General features: G+C 47.5%; 1 pseudogene; it reads left to right on the top strand.

Annotated features, from left to right (window-relative positions):
• LOC106560942 (hydrocephalus-inducing protein-like) overlaps positions 1 to 19480 on the top strand; it is a 63723-nt pseudogene extending 44243 nt beyond the window's left edge.
• Positions 19481 to 19955: the final 475 nt, after the last annotated feature.

Genomic DNA, 19955 nt, shown 5'->3' with positions numbered 1-19955 from the left:
GAGTCAGGATGAACTGGTCACAGCCAGCTGGGAACAGAAATGTGCCCTGGGAGACACAGATAAGAGGACAGACTCACAGAGGGCCTTATCTCTCTCGCTCGGCCGCATTAAGGACCTCCTCCATCAGATACACACACACCTATGACAGTTCTGCTGCCTGGTGCTTTAGAGTCTTGATGGCTTTTTGTGGAGATTAGCTGAACCTAGCTAAAAGATTGGTGTAGCCTCTACAGTGTGTGTCTGGTTGGTGAAAGTAATGTTGAAGAGTCAGGAAGAGACAGAGACAACTAAGGGAATACTAGGAGAAAGAGAGAGTGTTGGCTGAGCTGCAGTTCAGATGGTGTCTGGCTGCTTCCCTGGACGTGAATGGCTGTGTTGTTTCCATAGAGGGTATACAACCAGAGGCTGGTGGTGTCGGTGACCCAAAGCACCCAGAAGATGCTGCTGCTGGCCCAGGGGCAAGAAGAGGAGCCCCAGCTGGAGTTACCCTCCTCTGTGCTGGAACTGGGACCCACCCTCCCATTCAGTGCTGGAGAGGATGCTGACGTGGTCATATGGAACCCCTGCCTCTTTCCCATCGAGTTCTAATCCCGGGAGTTTGCCAAGAAATACCAGGAGGAGAGAAGGTGAAATCTTTTGACTGCCTCTAATGGTGGACCTTGGCAGACATGGTTCTTATCAAAGAAAACATCAATTTTATGTTGAATGATCTCCTATGTTCTGTTTCGATTGTATTACCTTTCAAGTACTAAGAAAGACTGTTTAAGAGCTTTGGATTAAATCTCTCCCTCTCTCTTAAGATTCTGCGTATGATGAAGGACTATGATGGCCAGCATTTCCTGCTATTGCCCCCACGCGCCCCAGGAGAGTCACTAACTCCTGAGCTAATCGACTATTATAATGACCACAACTGTGAGGAGGAGGACGGTAGGTCTGCTCCGCAGTGGAATCACACTTGTATTTTTATTCTGCTGTCAGACTGTCTGAACATCTCTTATCAGGATGGAGAAGACATATCTACAAAATGAAAGCGTCTGCGGAGCAGTACATTAATATTTACTGATAGCTTACTGATTTAGAGGTCATGTATAATCCATTGGGGTGAGTTCTGGGACTTTCGGTATAAAAGGCCTAGTTTGATCTGCAGTGGAAGCATTGAGTTGACCTGGGATAATCTGTAGTGGAAGTTCTCACTGACTCAAAGCATTGTCTGGTTCCCCAGAGTCCAAGGCTGGCTCCTCTAAAGAGGCGTCTGAAGCAGGGGAGAAGGGAGAGCAGAAGGAGGAGCAGGCCACCCCACCCCTTCCAGAACGACTCATGGAGGAAAAGAAAAAGGCAGCTCCCTTCAAAGATGAGACGTCATGTGGAGGTACTGAACAAGACCAAATACATAACACTACAACACTCCGAACAGTACAAATGACTTACCATTGCAGAAACAGATAGACCAGCTGAACATCATTCACACTGCTCACAGTATGCAACTTTGTCACAGAATACCACAGACACTATATGTCACACTGGTATGAGTGATTCGGGAGACAGGCGCAGGAATGCGTAGTTTTTTATTTTATTTCACTCAAATTACAGCGTGCCATGTAAAGGCACGGGGACGAAGACCAAACAAACACGTGTACATCACACAGGGTTGAAACCCAAACAAAAGAGCGAGGAGTACCTCGAATAAATAATACAAGAGCTCAATGATTAACACACGGGACGAGACCCGTAATCATCAGCGCGATCCACAATGGCACGAAAGCCCAAAACACACAGCACAGGTACTCACACGACCAATGGACATAGTAACAATAATCGCCAGCCCAATGGTGAAACATTTATACAAATACAATCAGTGGGAATGGGGACCAGGTGTGCGCAATCACACAGTTCAGAGGGATCCGTGACACTATAATAGTCATAGAGAGCAAAAACAGCAGGTATCATGTTGCATTCTGTCCCTAGACCTGATCAAAGACACAGTGGACAGCAGGACTGCCAGTGTGGGGGACATGGAGGTCAACCCAGTGTCCAGAGCTATCGCCCACCACATGGGCATTGACCTATCACCTGAGGGCCAGGCTGCACGAAACCGTCGGACATCGCAGTCATTGTGCATGGGGCTCCCCTCTCAGGAAGTAGCAGTGAGAAAAGCATTTATCTGTGTGCACTGTCCTCAGGGATGACCTCTGCTAACCTGCAGGCCCACAAGCTGTGTCCCAATGCTGCCATTGAGCATGCTCAGAAGAGGGTGGAGGAGGCCGGTGAATCTCAGCTTGATGGATAGGTATTTACAGGGTGTCTCAAAGCCTAACATTAAACTAACTTTGGATGAACTATATACTGTGTTTGTAGTTGTCTCTGCTGGTCAGGGTGCTGGTACTCCGAGTGTGGAGACTATAGCCACACACACTGCTGAGGGCAGTCAAGTCAACGACCCCCATCCATCTCTACCAGTAACAAGGACAGTGTTGTGGGTCGGATGAGGATTTAACGGATCACTGCGCCTTCAATGGTACCCGCAGCTCATCACAGTAGTGTGTATTACTATATTAAAGCTAGGAGTTTGTAATGTCTCTTGTTAGTGCTTGCTTTCTGTGCAGGGTGGTGTTCCTATCCAACGGCAGCTGAGCATCAATGTGAGTGTGAGCCAGGTCGTAGAGCTGGGCCTGATGAACTGACTGCTACCAGACCAACTGTTGGTGAGCATCCTCTCAGAGAGACCACAGGTGACATACAGTACAGAGACCCACAGAGCCTATATGGGCCTCCCAGTCCTTGGTCTGGGATGTTTGAAGTTTTATTAGACATACAGTATGTACAGGATACACATGGTATACACTGTCCAACAAAATGCTTACTTGCAGGTTCCTTCTCAACAATGCAACAACAATAATTTATAGTCCAATAAATCTCCTGTGTGATCCTTGAGCGTGTAAATGATGCATGTGTTGTATGTGTTGTCCCCTGGCAGCTGAGTGACTGTCACCGGGGTGTTGTGATGGACGGGATGGAGACGCTGTACTGCCGCTACCCCAGCAGCAAACAACTACTACGCCTTCAAAGCCAAGGAGAGGGCACAGAGAGAGGCAGAGGGTGAGGACAAACTAGTCCAAAGGAGACTGTGCCATATAAACCTCTCTGTTATTGGGAGGGACTATCCTAGTGGAACAGAGACCCTGAAGAGCAACAGACTGCCACCTCTTGAAGAGGTAAATACGTATTGACCTTTCTATTTATTTTTGCCCATGAATTTATTATAATAATAATGATGATCTTTAATTGATGTCCCCTCTCTTCTCTGTTCCCCATGTGTTTGACGGTTTAGGGCTTGGACTCAAAAGCCCTCCTATCCCCTCCACTATCTTCTCTGTCATACCCTACCCTAAGAGGAGGCCTGTGCACAGCAGATCATTAGTTGCTTCCCCTTCATGGTGCCCTCAGCCCCAGAGGAAGCTTAAGGCTCGGTCAAGGTATAAAGGTCCTCCATGAAAAATAGCATAACTTCACACATCAAACCACTATTGCCACCATATTCACTTGTTTATATTGAACTTCTTGCTTACTCTGAAAAACATAATTGATGATACTGTATTAACATTATGTCTAGACTTATGCTCATTCCCTGGAACACTTGTTAACCTCGTTAACAACTGTTTCTGTATGCATTTTACGTTTGTCCATTTAAATGGGATGATAAATGAATTAATGAAGCTATTAATTATAGCCAGATCTAACTGAATGGGTCTTACAGGAAGAGGTGGTGACCTCTACTGAAGGACGGGGGAAGAAGGCAGACATGGGCAGAGAGAGTCAGAAAGACAAGAGATGCACCCTAGCCAAAAAGGGGTCCAGGACCAATGACACTCGCTCCCCTCCTCTAAACGCTGTGACTCGCTTATTTGACACTGAGCAGTGCCAACAGGAGTCCCAACAGGAGGGCAAACTACATAAGAATACACAAGAATAAACACTGATGTGCATGAATGTGACTTAAAGGTTTGTGTTGTTTTCTATAGGCTCACCACATTCCACTGGAATGTCCCGCCCTATGGAGAGGCGATCCTGAAGATCTGGTTCCACTCCCAAGTCCCTGGCAAGTTTGACAAAACACTGAACTTTGAGTTGTTGGGTACCAAGATATGTTCCAAAATGTACTGTGGGGGAATCTGTCCATCAGCAGATACACACAGTGAGTATTGTTTGTTTCTAAAAGACATTTGTGTTTTTTTATACCTTGTGAAATATAACCAATACAGTGGGGGAAAAAAGTATTTAGTCAGCCACCAATTGTGCAAGTTCTCCCACTTAAAAAGATGAGAGAGGCCTGTAATTTTCGTCATAGGTACACGTCAACTATGACAGACAAAATGAGGAAAAAAAATCCAGAAAATCACATTGTAGGATTTTTTATGAATTTATTTGCAAATTATGGTGGAAAATAAGTATTTGGTCACCTACAAACAAGCAAGATTTCTGGCTCTCACAGACCTGTAACTTCTTCTTTAAGAGGCTCCTCTGTCCTCCACTTGTTACCTGTATTAATGGCACCTGTTTGAACTTGTTATCAGTATAAAAGACACCTGTCCACAACCTCAAACAGTCACACTCCAAACTCCACTATGGCCAAGACCAAAGAGCTGTCAAAGGACACCAGAAACAAAATTGTAGACCTGCACCAGGCTGGGAAGACTGAATCTGCAATAGGTAAGCAGCTTGGTTTGAAGAAATCAACTGTGGGAGCAATTATTAGGAAATGGAAGACATACAAGACCACTGATAATCTCCCTCGATCTGGGGCTCCACGCAAGATCTCACCCCGTGGGGTCAAAATGATCACAAGAACGGTGAGCAAAAATCCCAGAAGCACACGGGGGGACCTAGTGAATGACCTGCAGAGAGCTGGGACCAAAGTAACAAAGCCTACCATCAGTAACACACTATGCCACCAGGGACTCAAATCCTGCAGTGCCAGACGTGTCCCCCTGCTTAAGCCAGTACATGTCCAGGCCCGTCTGAAGTTTGCTAGAGAGCATTTGGATGATCCAGAAGAGGATTGGGAGAATGTCATATGGTCAGATGAAACCAAAATATAACTTTTTGGTAAAATCTCAACTCGTCGTGTTTGGAGGACAAAGAATGCTGAGTTGCATCCAAAGAACACCATACCTACTGTGAAGCATGGGGGTGGAAACATCATGCTTTGGGGCTGTTTTTCTGCAAAAGGACCAGGACGACTGATCCGTGTAAAGGAAAGAATGAATGGGGCCATGTATTGTGAGATTTTGAGTGAAAACCTCCTTCCATCAGCAAGGGCATTGAAGATGAAACGTGGCTGGGTCTTTCAGCATGACAATGATCCCAAACACACCGCCCGGGCAAAGAAGGAGTGGCTTCGTAAGAAGCATTTCAAGGTCCTGGAGTGGCCTAGCCAGTCTCCAGATCTCAACCCCATAGAAAATCTTTGGAGGGAGTTGAAAGTCCGTGTTGCCCAGCGACAGCCCCAAAACATCACGGCTCTAGAGGAAATCTGCATGGAGGAATGGGCCAATATACCAGCAACAGTGTGTGAAAACCTTGTGAAGACTTACAGAAAACGTTTGACCTGTGTCATTGCCAACAAAGGGTATATAACAAAGTATTGAGAAACTTTTGTTATTGACCAAATACTTATTTTCCACCATAATTTGCAAATAAATTCATTAAAAATCCTACAATGTGATTTTCTGGATTTTTTTTTCCTCATTTTGTCTGTCATTGTTGACGTGTACCTATGATGAAAATTACAGGCCTCTCTCATCTTTTTAAGTGGGAGAACTTGCACAATTGGTGGCTGACTAAATACTTTTTTTCCCCACTGTAAGTAGCTGAATTTTGTCAGATCTCATACTTTTTTTATAGGTTGAAATGTTTTATTATCGCTGTAAATGAGGTGTTGAGTGTGTGTCGTTTGGTCTATCCCAGGATGGTATTTGCCCACAGGAAGAGGGTCCTTTGATGAAGCGTTGCAGAAGAGCTACATCATCCGCTCTGGCCTCTATGAGTTTGGCCCGCTGCTCTGTGGGAAGACCACAGATAGGTAAGGGGATTAACTTCCACTACCCTACTCTGTGAGTTTATTCACTGTAACTCCATAGAGGACAGCATGTGTGATGCATGCCTGTGTGTTACCTGTCTGTGCCATAGGTATAAAGAGAGAAAGTATCCAGAGAACATGGAAAGGCTGGTGATACACAACAACTCTCCACTTGATGCTGAGATTCACTTCTTCTTCCAGCATGACACCAAGGCTGCCACCTACCAACTGGACCCTCCCAACATGACCCTTAAACCCATCGAGAGACAAGAAGCCAATCAGAACTACTCATAACATCGTAGAATGTAGTCTGAGATGTCAGATTTGTCAGAACCCTGACTGTGTGATACAAACTTACCTAGAAGTTATCACTGTTCACTACTATTATCAGTGAACAGTTTCACATTCATTTACTTTTGTTCTCGTTTTGAAACTTTGTGCGATAAGCACAGTGTTCCAATAATCCACGGTTGTGCCCTGGCTGATAGAGACAGTGTGGTGTATCAAAGAGAACCCAGAGCCAGCATTTCTGCTTCTCCTGTCGCGGGGTCCGTCCCGAGCTTGAAAGCGAGCAGAAGCATTTTGAAAAGAATCTGCTGCACAGGTCTGAAATTAATTAATGCTGTAATTAACATTACCCAGAACTACTGTATAGCTTTTTAACATGCTTCAGTAACAAAGTAGGAGATTTGTTTTTGTCATGGTAGTTTTCTGTTGATTTTCCTTTCGCTACTCTACTCCATTCTCCCTATGCTGGTTGTGAACCTCAGGAAGAACACGAGGAGTCTGTACCTGCGTAACAACACGCTGCTGTCTGCAGCCTGGAAGCTAGAGGTGCTGGGGGATGAGTTCAGTGTGTCCCAGGACCAGGGCATGATACTGCGGGATCCTTGCTGTGTCCCTACCCTAAACCCCTAACCCTAAACTTAAACCCTACCCTTACTCAAACCATAACCTAAACCATAACCCTTACCTAACCCTAACCTAACGTTAATTCTTACCTTAACCATTTTAAATTTCAACTTCAAAGGGGTAGAGACGCCCCAAGGATCCCGGATAGCATGGACCCTTGTCTCAAACCAGATAGCGCGATTGCCGTCTGCTTTGATCGGTTGAGGAACGAGCGTTGCGTAGGAGTGACGCCATCTGACGTGAGACAATGGCCCATCTGTCAAGGTGTTGGGTGTGTACTGGTAGCGAAGTCAGGTGCAGGAGAGCAGAGAGTTGTGAACAGGCGCACACTTTATTGAGGCAGGAGAAAACAGCAGATGAATGCAACTGCGTCAAAACCTCCAGCCACAATACCAAAAGTGTAGAGCGCAAAACACAGTCACAAAAGCTAATGAATTCAAATAAACATACTACGTGCAATAACACGGATCATAAACAGCAGCCTGGCGCGTAACCTCAAACACTTAACACGAAACAATTTCACACAAAGACATGGGGGGGGAACAGAGGAATAAATACATGCAGTGTGATTGGGAATGTAAACCAGGTGTGCAGGGAACAGGACAAAACAAATGGAACAATGAAAAATGGAGCGGCGATGGCTAGAAAGCCGGTGACGTCGACCGCCGAACGCTGCCCGAACAAGGAGAGGAGCTGACTTCGGCGGAAGTCGTGACAGTAACCCCCCTTGACGCGCGGCTCCAGCGGCGTGCCGACACCGGCCTCGGGGACGGCCCAGAGGGTGAGGCGCAGGGCGATCTGGCCGGCGACGGTGGAACTCCCACAGCAGTTCAGGGTCCAACACATCTGCCACTGGAACCCAGCACCTCTGCTCCGGGCCGTACCCCTCCCACTCCACGAGGTACTGAAGGCCCCCCGCCCGACGCCTCGAATCCAGGATGGAATGAACGGAGTACGCCGGGGCCCCCTCGATGTCCAGAGGGGGCGGAGGAATCTCCCGCACCTCAGATTCCTGGAGTGGACCAACCACCACCGGCCTGAGGAGAGACACATGGAATGAGGGGTTAATGCGGTAATCGGGGGGAAGTTGTAACCTATAACACACCTCGTTCACTCTCCTCAGGACTTTGAATGGCCCCACAAACCGCGGGCCCAGCTTCCGGCAGGGCAGGCAGAGGGGCAGGTTTCGGGTCGAGAGCCAGACCCGGTCCCACGGTGCGAACACCAGGGCCTCACTGCGGTGACGGTCTGCGCCCACTTTCTGGCGCAGCACGGTGCGCTGAAGGTGGACATGGGCGGCGTCCCATGTTTCCTCCGCGCGCCGGAACCAGTCGTCCACCGCAGGAGCCTCGGTCTGACTCTGATGCCAAGGAGCCAGAACCGGCTGATACCCCAATACACACTGGAAGGGGGTGAGGTTAGTGGAGGAGTGGCGGAGCGAGTTCTGGGCCATCTCTGCCCAGGACACGAACGCTGCCCAATCCCCCGGCCAGTCCTGGCAATAGGACCTCAGAAACCTACCCACATCCTGGTTTACTCTCTCCACCTGCCCGTTACTCTCGGAGTGAAAACCTGAGGTAAGGCTGACCAAGGCCCCCAGACGTTCCATGAACGCCTTCCAGACCCTCGACGTGAACTGGGGACTCCAATCCGACACTATATCCTCAGGCACCGTAGTGCCGGAAGACGTGTGTAAACAAGGCCTCCGCAGTCTGTAGGGCCGTAGGGAGACCGGGCAAAAGGAGGAGATGACAGGACGTAGAAATATTATCAACAATGATTATCAACAATGACCAGGATCGCAGTGGTCAGGAAATCTATCGACAGGTGCAACCAGGGTTGTTGTGGAACGGGTAAGGGTTGTAACTTACCTCTGGGCAGGTGCCTAGGACCCTTGCACTGGGCGCACACCGAGCAGGAGGAAACATAAAGCCTCACGTCCTTAGCCAAGGTGGGCCACAAGTACTTCCCAGTCAGACCGTCCGACCGATTCCCGGATGACCAGATGAGGGTGACATGTGGGCCCGATAGATCAACTGGTCACGGACAGCAGACGGAACATACAGACGCCCGATGGGACACTGGAGGGGAGCGGGCTCTGTACGCAATGCCTGCTCAATGTCCGCGTCCATCTCCCACACGACCGGCGCTACCAGGCAGGAGGCCGGGAGTATGGGAGTCTGATCCATGGGCCGCTCCTCTGTGTAATTCAGCCGGGACAGTGCGTCTGCCTTCATATTCTGGGAACCTGGTCTGTAGGACAGGGTAAACACAAAACGGGTAAAGAACATGGCCCACCTTGCCTGACAAGGATTCAGTCTCCTCGCTGCCCGGATGTACTCCAGATTGCGGTGGTCAGTCCAGATGAGAAAAGGGTGTTTAGCCCCCTCAAGCCAATGTCTCCACGCCTTCAAAGCCTTAACCACAGCCAACAGCTCCCGGTCCCCCACATCATAGTTCCGCTCCACTGGGCTGAGCTTCTTCGAGAAGAAAGCACAGGGGCGGAGCTTCAGTGGCGTGCCCGAGCACTGAGAGAGCACGGCTCCTATCCCAGCCTCGGACGCGTCCACCTCCACTATGAACGCCAAAGAGGGATCCGGATGGGCCAGCACTGGAGCCGAGGTAAACAGAGCTCTTAGGTGCCCGAAAGCCCTGTCCGCCTCAACCGACCACTGCAGACGTACAGGACCCCCCTTCAGCAGTGTGGTAATGGGAGCCGCCACCTGGCCAAGACCCCGGATAAATCTCTAAAGACAAAACAAATGGAACAATGAAAAATGGAGCGGCGATGGCTAGAAAGCCGGTGACGTCGACCGCCGAACGCCGCCCGAACAAGGAGAGGAGCCGACTTCGGCGGAAGTCGTGACACCATCAACCTAAAGGGAGCCATATGCCTTGAGGTACATTACTGGATGATGATTGATTTGATGTTTGGTATCGACTGTTGTATTATTCCTGTTTACCTCATATTGTTGTTTTGTGCCTTTCTGTCTGTGTGTTGCCGTGTGTGTGTTAGGTGTCTGATGTGAGGAACAGACAGCCCCGACCACCTCCATGTAGACTGTGCCAAGGAGGTGACCGTGACCTTCTGCTCAGAGCCGCCCGTAGTGCTGACTGCCCAGCCTATCAAGTGTAAGCTGTGCAGGGTGGTGTTCCAGCAGCTTGTGGACCAGGTGCCAGAACCGAGAGGACCGCCTCAGGACCATCATGTGGGTTAACTTTGGGAAACAGGCGGGTAGTCAACAGCCTGCAAAGAAGAAAGTAAAGTCACACATAGCTATAAGGCTACCTTTTTGTGACTGTATTTATTGTTTATCATCATGACCCATGCAGGGAGAATATTTCCTGACTACCCAGACTCCTTGCTCTGTCCAAATGCTACACCACGCCCACGGACATCAGTTTCTTCACAATCAGTGTGGATCTGAGTCCCTCCCCAACGATTTCTGGAATGCAAACACATTCTATCCATTCTGATTGGTCCCAGAAACCCATGGGTTGGGTCAGAGCCAGGGTAAGGCAGCATTTTGAAAATGTGTCATTAGCTTTAATACTCTGATTGGTTAGAGATGATCCAATTGCTGATGACTGTTTTGTACAACACCCCTTATTTTGACGTTACCACAAATTACTTCAAGGGTGGCTGTCTCAGAATGAAATATGTTGCGAACAGACAGCGGTGGAAGAATCCCGTTTGAGTCGTCAGGCAAGGGATGAGAGGCCATTGTATTTTAAATCCAGTAACTTGTGAAGTAAATTGAGTGTGCCCTGTCTGTCCCCAGGGGATTGAGACAGACACAGGGCTATGGTAGAGAACTCATTCAGAGTTATGGAACTACGCATCAGTGCTGTGTGTGATTATGCCAAGTTCACCTTGAAGCGGTGACCATCCACTTCAAAGTACACACTGCTCTATCAGACCAGGCTCACCAAACAGTGTATCTGGTGAATAGGGAGAATCAGCCCTTCCAGTGTATCGTTGAAGAAATGTCTTGCCACTCAGAAGCCTTTCTGGACAGCCTGCAGCTGCAGCCTATGGAAGGGGTAGTGTCACCTAAAGACAGGTGTGTGACTCAACTCTCAGCTTATCAGTGGTACATCAACAAATCATCTAAATGTAATGTAACCGAATGGTGTAGCAGTCCATCTGTTGTTACAGTTAATGCATTGTCAGTGATACCTTTCACACAAAGCATCCTCTCTCTCTTGGTGTCCTGCAGGTTTCCTGTGGTAGTGTCCTTCACCCCAACACAAGATGGAGTGGCGATCTTTAACCTGCTAGTTCAGGTGAAGGGGAAGGTCCAGCCCCTCACTATGAATGTCAAGACAGAGGGCTATAGCATGAACGCCTGTATGCAGTGTGAGAGCACCGAGGGAGGCGTTGCTGAGCTGTCTCCAGGCAACTCTCTTCATCAGGTGGACTCAAACGGGTGAGAAATGTCGGCTTCAAAGCTTAAGACTCAGACAGGAAGGCTAATTATACACTCAACTCCTCATAATGCTAATTCACAGCTACCTTTTCACTCCTTTGCTTTGTCTGAAGTTTTATAATGACATTCTTCCCCCTGCAGTAGTGTGTGCTCAAAGACGTGGGCCTCAACATCAAGGGATCTCTTAGCAGAAATGAATCTCCCTCTTTCTCCCTCTATGTCTACCACTTGTTCTGATTCATGATTTTCTCACTCACTCACTCACTCACTCACTCACTCACTCACTCACTCACTCACTCACTCACTCACTCACTCACTCACTCACACACTCACACCTCACACTCACACTCACACTCACACTCACACTCACACTCACACTCACACTCACACACACACCTTTTCAGATTAAGAATGGGCCTGCGTTCCGCTGCTCCATTCTGATTTCAGCTGGCCTGGATTTCTCCTTCCTCAAACACACCTTTGTAATGGGCTTAATCTACGATGCAGGGATGGTGCCAGCTACACAGACACTGACCATAAGCAACAACGGAGAGAGGGGCATCAGGTAATTGCTGACAAGTTGCCTCGCACTCTGCCTTTGTTTGAGCGACAACTTTAAAACCGAAAAAAAACAGCCTACATCCATTGACAGGCTCGCTGTTGGCCCTTTTCATTTCCTCTTGCTTATACTTCCAAATGAAATGTAATGAAAAGGACAGAGGGCCTCACTGCACTGGCAGGGAAAAGCAGAGGTAATATATATTAGTGACTCTCAATGAAGGAGCTGCCATAGCGTGTTATTCTCCTCTTCAGTCCAGATCAGGGATAATCAACTAGATTCAGCTGCGGGACGTTTTTTTCCTGAGCAGATGGTCGGGGGGCCGGAAAATAATGACATCTAATTAGTAGACTGCAAATTGACAGCAAGAAGCCCAAACCGATATAATATTTGACTAAAACATAATAATTTCAAACCTTGCTTACATTTTATTTGATCACGTCGTGTCTCTCTATTATGCGTGGGAATACTTGGGAACAGATTTTTTATTTTGTTGCTCAGAAATAAATAAAACCACCTGCGGGCCATCAGTTGGGGAACCCTGGTGTAGATTCTCAGGTCTCTAACACCCCGTTTCTGGAGGCGGGGTTCCAGCTGGAACTGCTGCCCCCTGGTGGGTCCATGGAGGTGCCCATCACCTTCTACCCACAGGAGGCAGTGCAATACCATGAGTGAGTGGTCTTTGAGATCAATGACTGTGCTGAGCAGGTGGTCGAGACCCTAGGTCAAGGAATTGAGATGAAGGTGAGGAGATGTCTGTGTGTGTGTATGTGTGTGTGTGCATACGTGTGTGTGCTTGTGTTGTGTGCTTGCATGCGTCTTTATGCATACATTTCCTGTGCACTTCATCCTCCCAGGTTGACTTTGAGGACACTAGACACAAGGTGGTGAATCTGGGGGCTCTGCAGATTGGTCAGAAGATCAGGAGGGTGATTCCCCTGGTGAACAACAGCCACTCCTCTCTGACCTTCTCCCTTCTGCTCAGCTCCACTGTACACACTCTGCTTGACTCCAGGGTACTGTACGCCTCTCAGAACCACCTCAACATCACTGTCACTGTGTCCTCTCGCTGAAAGGCAAGCCATATGGCTACCTCGACCTGGCAAGTAGTACAGTAGCTAGATTAGTGGATGTTTTGCTCAGAATGTAGCTATAAAGAGAACACAGTTGAGAGTTGTCATACTAGTTGAGTTCTACCTGTGTGAGTGAGTGTGATGAGACGTGTATTCCTCTCCTGTACCGTAGGTGCTGTTAGTGAAGTCAGGTGAGGTGACCCTGAAGCCTTTTGGGGGCCGCTGTCTGGTGGAGGTGCTATTCTCTGCCAGGTAGCGCATAGCTCCCTTCACCTCAGAGCTGCAACTTGAGTGTCTGGGCACGGTACGCCCCCTGCTGGTGCTGAATGGCTGCTGTCATGGCATGGAGGTCAAGCTAGACCAGGACTACCTGCCCTTTGGAGCTGTCGCTCAGCGCTGCAAGGCCATAAAACGCATCATGCGGACCACTGGAGAAATTGGAGCCAGGTAGGTACTCTTACACACATACCGGTGCTCATGATACATTTTGATATTTTGCTAGTTCCAGTGGGATATAAAGAGGTTTGGCAGAGACATCACCCCTGCAGAGGGCTACATCTGCCCTGGGATGGAGGTTCCCTTTGAGGTGGCCTTTGCCCCTGTGGAGCTGAGTCAGGACTTGAAATATACTGCTCAAAAAAATAAAGGGAACACTTAAACAACACATCCTAGATCTGAATGAAAGAAATAATCTTATTAAATACTTTTTTCTTTACATAGTTGAATGTGCTGACAACAAAATCACACAAAAATAATCAATGGAAATCCAATTTATCAACACACTCAAAATTAAAGTGGAAAACCACACTACAGGCCGATCCAACTTTGATGTACTGTCCTTAAAACAAGTCAAAATGAGGCTCAGTAGTGTGTGTGGCCTCCACGTGCCTGTATGACCTCCCTACAATGCCTGGGCATGCTCCTGATGAGGTGGCGGATGGTCTCCTGAGGGATCTCCTCCCAGACCTGGACTAAAGCATCTGCCAACTCCTGGACAGTCTGTGGTGCAACGTGGCGTTGGTGGATGGAGCGAGACATGATGTCCCAGATGTGCTCAATTGGATTCAGGTCTGGGGAACGGGCGGGCCAGTCCATAGCAACAATGCTTCCTCTTGCAGGAACTGCTGACACACTCCAGCCACATGAGGTCTAGCATTGTCTTGCATTAGAAGGAACCCAGGGCCAACCGCACCAGCATATGGTCTCACAAGGGGTCTGAGGATCTCATCTCGGTACCTAATGGCAGTCAGGCTACCTCTGGCGAGCACATGGAGGGCTGTGCGGCCCCCCAAAGAAATGCCACCCCACACCATGACTGACCCACCGCCAAACCGGTCATGCTGGAGGATGTTGCAGGCAGCAGAACGTTCTCCACGGCGTCTCCAGACTCTGTCACGTCTGTCACGTGCTCAGTGTGAACCTGCTTTCATCTGTGAAGAGCACAGGGCGCCAGTGGCGAATTTGCCAATCTTGGTGTTCTCTGGCAAATGCCAAACGTCCTGCACGGTGTTGGGCTGTAAGCACAACCCCCACCTGTGGACGTCGGGCCCTCATACCACCCTCATGGAGTCTGTTTCTGACCGTTTGAGCAGACACATGCACATTTGTGGCCTGCTGGAGGTCATTTTGCAGGGCTCGGGCAGTGCTTCTCCTGCTCCTCCTTGCACAAAGGCGGAGGTAGTGGTCCTGCTGCTGGGTTGTTGCCCTCCTACGGCCTCCTCCACGTCTCCTGATGTACTGGCCTGTCTCCTGGTAGCGCCTCCATGCTCTGGACACTACGCTGACAGACACAGCAAACCTTCTTGCCACAGCTCGCATTGATGTGCCATCCTGGATGAGCTGCACTACCTGAGCCACTTGTGTGGGTTGTAGACTCCGTCTCATGCTACCACTAGAGTGAAAGCACCGCCAGCATTCAAAAGTGACCAAAACATCAGCTAGGAAGCATAGGAACTGAGAAGTGGTCTGTGGTCCCCACCTGCAGAACCACTCCTTTATTGGGGGTGTCTTGCTAATTGCCTATAATTTCCACCTGTTGCCTATTCCATTTGCACAACAGCATGTGAAATTTATTGTCAATCAGTGTTGCTTCCTAAGTGGACAGTTTGATTTCACAGAAGTGTGATTGACTTGGAGTTACATTGTGTTGTTTAAGTGTTCCCTTTATTTTTTTGAGCAGTGTATAATGACCTGCTCTACATACACCGTAGAGGGAGCCATCAAATTCACCCTGGCAGGCTCCTGAATCATGCCCCCCATCATTGACCTTGTCCTACCTCACAAATCAGCGCTGGACTCTGAAGCCTGTGATCGAGGGGGAACACTGGAGTGGCCCTCCTCCTTCATCATTGATCCCTACCAGCAGCACAAGGCTTATGAGATCACATACAAACCCATGGTCTTGACCCCCGATGGCAAGAAGCACCTGGGGAGAGACACTTTTACTGGAGAGCTGTCTTAGTAGTCTCGAAAACCAGACCCTAGGCAAGCCGGGAAATTAGATAATTGTGGGAGCCAACGCGGATGTCCAGAGGGATTACTGTCTTAGCTCTAGAACAGACTGAGTGTGTCTGTAGTGTGAAGAGCCTTGAATATGAGGACACATTCTTATTGTTGCTGACAATGAACGTCAAAGCCCTTTTAGATTAGTTATTTTGGTTTTGTCAAATAATATGTTTATATGATACAGTATATTATACCATTACATACTGTAGATGCATCCTGTTATTCATCTCAGTTGCTTGACCACACTGTCTTACTCTCCTCTTCCTCTTCCAGGGCTCCGTGTTCTTCTTCCCAGATGGGACAGGCATACTCTACACTCTGCATGGCACTTCTGAGGCCCCCAAGGCTGTGGTCGTACATTGAGACAGGGCCTGTCCACAACTGACACTCCAACCCTCAGCAGTACCACACTACTACTTTAGCAGGATGTTTATCAGCTGCTTAACACATTGTAATGCCACTGCTTTTACCTCTGTCACACTACATCACCACAACTTTGTCAGCTGCCAGTACTAAGATGTTCTGTGTGCAGGTTCCTTGCTGTGTTGGAGATCATCAAGCACTGTGTCCCTGAAGGGCCTGGACTATCTGGATGTACCAGCTCTGGCCAAGAGGAACTACACGGTCTTCTTCTTCACCTACAAGAAGGGCCAATGCAATGCAGACGTCAGTGGAGAGAATCTGCTCATGTAGATGTATATTAAAAAATGCATACTGACCATCTTCAGGTACTTATAGATTCCAAAACCCAGATCATTACTCCACCTTGCTACCTACCGATAGTTGAAGGCTGTAAATGCAGCTGTTTTCCAAGTTGATTTGTATTCAATCATATGTGTCCTGTCCTCCTCTAATGAGTCTACAGGGGAGTACCTGTTCTCCTACCTGAACTACAAGGCCACAGAGCCGGGTGTCATCAGCACAATAGATATGGTGACTCCGGTACGCCAGACAGCCTCTGCCTCTGTGAGGATGGAGAACCTCATTAGCCTGTACTTCAGTGCTGAGTGCCGCAGTCCAGATGTCACTGTCTCCACAACTATTGTGCCTGCATTCTCCAAGGTGGGTCGGCATGCATCTAACGTAATGACAAGATTGTTCTTTATCTTGGCATACACAGTGTATCATTCAAATGCATGACTGTTCTATTTTTGTTTGGTTTATTTCAATTGCAGGCTGCCCTGTCATTTGAGTACCAGCCTTTGTGAGCGGGCGAGTCCACCGCTCGTCCCATTCTTCATAATGGAGAGTTGGGCTACTTCCACTATGAACGTTTGCTGAAGGCTCTGCCAGCACCACATGAGAAATCGCTCTACTTCCGTGCTCCGCTGGGCATCGGACACACTGTCTGTCAAGTTCACTACTCCCGTGTCAAGGCAGAGTATGCCTGCAAGGTTCTGGAGCCACCTGAAATCATTTACCCACATAGCCAGGCACACATGCTTCATGGCCACTGTTACCTGGAAACCTATTGGAGTCTCACTGCATTTCTCTAAAAATGTAGAGAATATCTTGTAGACATTGGACAATACCACCTTTAGCATTTCCATGATAGATTTAACACATACTATCAGGGAATGCACTATCATAAAATGATGTCCATGATAATATGACATACAGTTGAAGTCGAAAGTTTACATACACTTAGGTTGGAGTCATTGAAATTAGTTTTTCAAGTACATTTGTTTTGGCAAGTCGGTTAGGACATCTACTTTGTGCATGACACAAGTCATTTTTACAACAATTGTTTACAGACAGATTATATCACTTATAATTCACTGTATCACAATTCCAGTGGGTCAGAAGTTTACATACACAAACTTGACTGTGACTTTAAACAGCTTGGAAAATTCCAGAAAATGATGTAATGGCTTCAGAAGCTTCTGATAGGCTAATTGACATAATTTGAGTCAATTGGAGGTGTACCTGTGAATGTATTTCAAGGCCTACTTTCAAACTCAGTGCCTATTTGCTTGACATCATGGGAAAATCAAAAGAAATCAGCCAAGACCTCAGAAAAAACATTGTAGACCTCCACAAGTCGGGTTCATCCTTGGGAGCAATTTCCAAATGCCTGAAGGTACCACGTTCATCTGTACAAACAATAGTACGCACGTATAAACACCATGGGACCACGCAGCCGTCATACCACTAAGGAAGGAGATGCATTCTGTCTCTTAGAGATTAACTTACTTTGGTGCGAAAAGTGCAAATCAATCCCAGAACATCAGCAAAGGACCTTATGAAGATGCTGGAGGAAACAGGTACAAAAGTATCTATATCCACAGTAAAACGGGTCTCATATCGACATAACCTGAAAGGCTGCTTAGCAAGGAAGAAGCCACTGCTCCAAAACCGCCATAAAAAAGCCAGACTACGGTTTGCAACTGCACATGGGGACAGAGATCGTACTTTTTGGAGAAATGTCCTCTGGTCTGATGAAACAAAAATAGAACTGTTATGTTTGGAGGAAAAAGGGAGAGGCTTGCAAGCCGAAGAACACCATCCCAACCGTGAAGCACGGGGGTGGCAGCATCATGTTGTGGGTGTGCTTTGCTGCAAGATGGACTGGTGCACTTCACAAAATAGACGGCATCATGAGGGAGGAAAATGATGTTGATATATTGAAGCAACATCTCAAGGCATCAGTCAGGAAGTTAAAGCTTGGTCGCAAATTGGTCTTCCAAATGGACAATGACCCCAAGCATACTTCCAACGTTGTGGCAAAATGGCTTAAAGACAACCGAGTCAAGGTACTGGAGTGGCCATCACCAAAGCCCTGACCTCAATCCTATAGAAAATTTGTGGGCAAAACTGAAAAAGCGTATACGAGCAAGGAGCCCTACAAACCTGACTCAGTTACATCAGCCCTGTCAGGAGGAATGGGCCAAAATTCACCCAACTTATTGTGGGAAGCTTGTGGAAGGCTACCTGAAATGTTTGACCCAAGTTAAAGAATTTAAAGGCAATGCTACCAAAATACTAATTGAGTGTATGTAAACTTCTCACCCACTGGGAATGTGATGAAAGAAATAAAAGCTTAAATAAATCATTCTCTCTACTATTATTCTGACATTTCACATTCTTAAAATAAAGTGGTGATCCTAACTGACCTAAAACAAGGAATTTTTACTAGGATTAAATGTCAGGAATTGTGAAAAACTGAGTTTAAATGTATTTGGCTAAGATGTATGTAAACTTCGGACTTCAACTGTAATGCAATATCACGACTTCCGCCGAAGTCAGTCCCTCTCCTTGTTCGGGTGGCGTTCGGCGGTCGACGTCACCGGCCTTCTAGCCATCGCCGATCCACTTTTCATTTCCCATTTGTTTTGGTTTTTGTCATACACACGTGGTTTCAATCCCCCAATTACCTGTTCATTATTTAACCCTCTGTTCCCCCATGTTTGTTTGTGAGTGATTGTTTCTATGTAGGAAGGTCCGTTATTGTGGGCTCTGTTTTAGTATTGCATTTATTATATGTTGAGTAAAATACGGTTATTTACTCATATCTGCTGTCCTGCACCTGACTCCTATACACCAACTACACACAGACTTCCTTACATGCAAATGCAATGTTCTATGTGTATTGCTGCACCCCTCCCAAGCTCTGGACCCCTTCACTATCTGCGCTGGATCCAACATGTCCATTCCCTTTAAGAACGTGTTTGTCCAGACCACCACTTTCTCCTTCCAGGTGGACAACCCATTCATCACTGTGAAGGGTTTGGAGACCATCAGGCCCAAGAAGACCCACAACATCCTGGTGATGCTCGAGGGGTCTCCCCCTGGCTACCGGGGGCCCTATAGTGGGACGCTGACCATTTCCAGCCCATGCTCTGAGGGCCACAGCCAGAGCATCTCCTGGGTCTTCTACGTGAAGGGTTACTGTCCTGAGCTGGCCCAGAGGGACAAGACCTCCTAGAGGAGGGACAAGACCTCCTAGAGGAGGGACAAGACCTCCTAGAGGAGGGACAAGACCTCCTAGAGGAGGGACAAGACCTCCTAGAGGAGGGACAAGACCTCCTAGAGGAGGGACAAGACCTCCTAGAGGAGGGACAACCTACACATTGTCTACAGAACAATGCACATTGTGGTTGATACTATGTTTACTCCTCAATTTTATAGTTTTAAACAAATGTCAAGCTAATAATTTTAGCACTGAAATAACTTGAAATGTTTTAATATGTTTAATATTTGCATATTTAGACTATATACAGCAGGCTCCAGGAATTACATTTATTTACTGTATTTATTTTACAAATATTCATTTATTTGTCTTTGTCTTATTTATAAAGCCTTAGGATATTTATCCATTGTGAGATTAAAGAATAAATATATTTATAGCAGACATTTATAGCAGACATCTTATCATCTCTGTTGTTGGGTGTTATCTCTTC

This window comes from Salmo salar, chromosome ssa10, assembly GCF_905237065.1.
Source record: "Salmo salar chromosome ssa10, Ssal_v3.1, whole genome shotgun sequence".
Classification (NCBI taxonomy): domain Eukaryota; kingdom Metazoa; phylum Chordata; class Actinopteri; order Salmoniformes; family Salmonidae; genus Salmo; species Salmo salar.
The sequence above is the reverse complement of the archived record's forward strand: the minus strand, read 5'-3'. Positions and strand labels throughout refer to the sequence as shown.